Consider the following 3,558-nt stretch of genomic DNA (forward strand, 5'->3'; position numbering starts at 1 on the left):
TGGTATGACTAATTGGAAAGAAAATAATTCTCTGTAAGGTACAAAGTTTAATATTTTTATTAGAATAATTTTATTGTTTATACTATTCAAATTCTACATATCATTTTGTTTTTATGTTTTATCTGATAGAGTTGTATCAAAAGTCTTCACAGGTATTAGATTTATGTAAATTTATCAATGAGTTCATGACAGCTTTTGCTTTGTAATACTTATACTAAGTAATTCAGTCTATAAAGTTTATAATTGTTATATATTTGCTATGCATAATGCTTTTTGCCTTGAATTTTGAAATCTGCTTTGCCTGAAACATTACCACTTCTTCTTTCCTTTTTTAATGCACTGTTCCTGGAGGTACTGCAATGCCAGGTCAATGTGTGGGGTGGATGAAGCAAGCTCCTATTCCATCTCCCTGCTCCAAAAATCCACTTAATGTATTATCCTTGGATAGATATTAAACTGATAAGAACAGATACTACACTTGATCTTAGCCAAAAGGCCAGGAAGCAATCTGCTTTCCTTTTGTTTACATTACAAACAAAGAAAAATTTTTTTTTTATCTTTTTTTGTGCGTGGTACTGGGGATTGAGCCCAGAGGCACTCTTCTGCTGATATTTTCACTGGGTTTTGCTAAATTGCTGAGGCTGGCCTCAAACTTCTATCCCAGCTTCCTGGGTTGCTGGAATTATAGGTATGTGCCATGGATTTTTTCCAAAGGATTTTTTTTTTTTACTTTTTAAGATTCAGTGTCTTTTGCTCTTATAAGACATAACACATATTTTATAATGTATTTTAACCAGAGATTAGTTTTTTTAATAAGTAGTTTAACAACTTACATTTATTGTTAAAAATGACGTTTCCTTGTGTTATGGTTTGGATGAGAGGTGTGCCCTAAAAGCTCACATGTGAGACAATGCAAGAAGGTTCAGTGAAGAAATGATTGGGTTATGGCCTTAACCTAATCTGTGAATTAATCCCTAATGAGATTAACTGAATGATAACTGGAGACAGGCTAGAGGAAGTGGTTCATTAAGGGCATGACTATGGGGTATATATTTTGTATCTGGAGAGTGGATTCCTTTCACCTCCCTGCCCCCTGCTTTCTGATCAACATGTGAGCTGCTTTCCTCTGCCACACTTTTGTGCCATGAGCCCCAAGGAATTGAGTCTACTGCCTATGGATTGAGACCTATGAAATCATGAGCTCCCAAATAAACTTTTACTCCTCTACAGTTGTTCAGGTTGGGTTCTTTTCATCACAGCAGTGAAGAAAGCTGACTAAAACCCCTTGTTTTATGCCATTTTTCACATTCTTGTTATTCCTTTAATGTCACATATATTCTACACATTTTTTTACATGTTGTTTCATTTGGTCAATTAGAAAAATAAACATGATTTTTGTTTATATCAAGGAAAATATTTAATTTCTAAAGGCTAGTCTTTAACCCAGTAGTCTGGTTTTCTAGATTAAAATGATGTTATGAGCCGGGCATGGTGGTACACACCTGTAATCCCAGTACCTTGGAAGGCTGAGGCAGGAGGATCACAAGTTCAAAGCCAGTTTCAGAAATTTAATGAGGCACTAAGCAACTCAGTGAGACCCTGTCTCTAAATAAAACATAAAAAGGGCTGGGGATGTGGCTCAGTGGTTAAGCACCCCTGGGTTCAGTCCTCAGTACCAGAATAAAAACAATTATATTATGATGTCTTTTGTATTTTCCACTTATTTTACTCTCACTTGCTATTCTATATTCTAAGTTTAAATATATATTGGCAGTTATATAACTTTAATAATAATTAATGTTCATTTAATGAATATAAATACATAAACTTTTGTAATCTACATTGTAAATATTTACACAGAATACATCTTTAAGTTGTTCAAGAAGTGACATGAGTCTTTATGTTGCCTTCATTCATAAATGAAAATTAACTACTTGAATCAAATCTTTTTCTCTTCAAAAATTGTGGTCATTGCTCTTTAGTCTTTAAGCATTTACTCTAGTGGAAAACACTGGGGTTGGCCTGATTTCTACTTCCTTATAAGTAAGCTAGTTAATTGTCTTGTTACCTATAGAATATATTTAAATTCTTGTGATTCAAAATATGACTACATGGGAATTTATTTTAATTTTATGGACTCTTTCAATCTGCACAATTGGATATTTAATTTTCTACTTATGGTCACTTTGTAAAATATGTCTGGTTATTGCTTGTGTTAGGGTCATATGGATATCTTTGTTATGTCTATAATTTTTAGGTTTGATAATTGTTCTCCTTACTCAAGCCTTTTTACCTTTTTTAATTTGTTCCCCACATTCTGGGGGAAAATAGCGTTTATTTTCTGCATTGCCAATTCAATTTTTTAGTGTAAATTCTGTATGTTTCTGTCTTAGGAAGGATTTTTTATTTTGCTATTGCATTTTTAATTCTCCCTAGTTTTGTTTTTTTTTACTATTTTCTTTAGTTCAACTATTTCCCTGTTATTCTCCTTCAGCTGTTTCCATTTCTGCTACTAGTTTCCCTAAGGCTTCTGCTCCTCTTTCATAAAAGTCACATCTTCTTGTAGCCTTAAAGATATAATTCTCTATTGGTTTTAATAGTATATCATTTTCACAGTTGCATTATTCTCCTGAGTCTTCAGGGTTATTTTTCTCCTGTTCTATAGTATTTTATAGTCCCCCTGTGTAACTTTTTCTATTTGCTCATCCCCAAAATGAAAAGAGATCTAGTCTGGCTAGTTCTTCCCAACAGACAGACTTTGGTTGGTCTTGTTTTCCCCTAGGTATTGCTCAGTTCACCTTCTGAGAGTTCAATTGTGTTGACGTGCATTGCCCTCCTTCCAATCTTCAGTACCAAGAAGATAATCATTTTGGCACATTTGATGTGCTAAGTCAGAAACTTCTCCCATCCTAGAGCTTGGTTTTATAATGTTTTAAGTAAGTCAATAAACAACATGGAAATCTATAACCAACAGCATAAAGGTTTTTCTGGTCTCTTCAACTACAAAAAGATATTGTCAATCCTCACTCTACTTTCTTCCCACTAGTTCTCTGAAAGATTTCTTATCTCTACTAAATATAAGAGATTATTTCTAACAGAAAAGGAAATAAACAAGGAAGGATGCTATGGATGTCTCATAAAAAGTTCCCCACTAGTAGGCATATGACTGCCATGTTTTCTGATAGGCCCAGACTTGATTATTCTGAACCACAGAATAGACAGTGAAGGAAGCATGAAATAACCTCCTTTATTACATTGGCAAATTTTTTTTGTAATTAACAAAAAACACCAGTAGATAAAAATTGTATTTTTTAAACAAGTACATCACCTTATGATTAACTGAAATTCTATGAAGTTGGCAAGTAACAAAATGATAGCCTTGATTTTCTTTGTTGTTGCAAACCTTCATCTTTTTCCCATGTTCATGATAATTTTATTGACAAGTTGAGAATTATGGCATCAGAGACCTCCAGCCATATACCATCTTTAGACAAATTATGCCTTGCTTTTCACACATTGCCCCTAAAACCATCAGTCCTCACCAAAAGTAAAATCAAA

At 33.5% G+C, this 3,558-nt stretch overlaps 1 pseudogene; it reads right to left on the reverse strand.

Annotated features, from left to right (window-relative positions):
* Nucleotides 1-329: 329 nt before the first annotated feature.
* LOC113181910 (U2 spliceosomal RNA) lies at nt 330-508 on the reverse strand (annotated as a pseudogene).
* Nucleotides 509-3,558: the final 3,050 nt, after the last annotated feature.

Source organism: Urocitellus parryii, chromosome X (genome assembly GCF_045843805.1).
Source record: "Urocitellus parryii isolate mUroPar1 chromosome X, mUroPar1.hap1, whole genome shotgun sequence".
Lineage (NCBI taxonomy): Eukaryota > Metazoa > Chordata > Mammalia > Rodentia > Sciuridae > Urocitellus > Urocitellus parryii.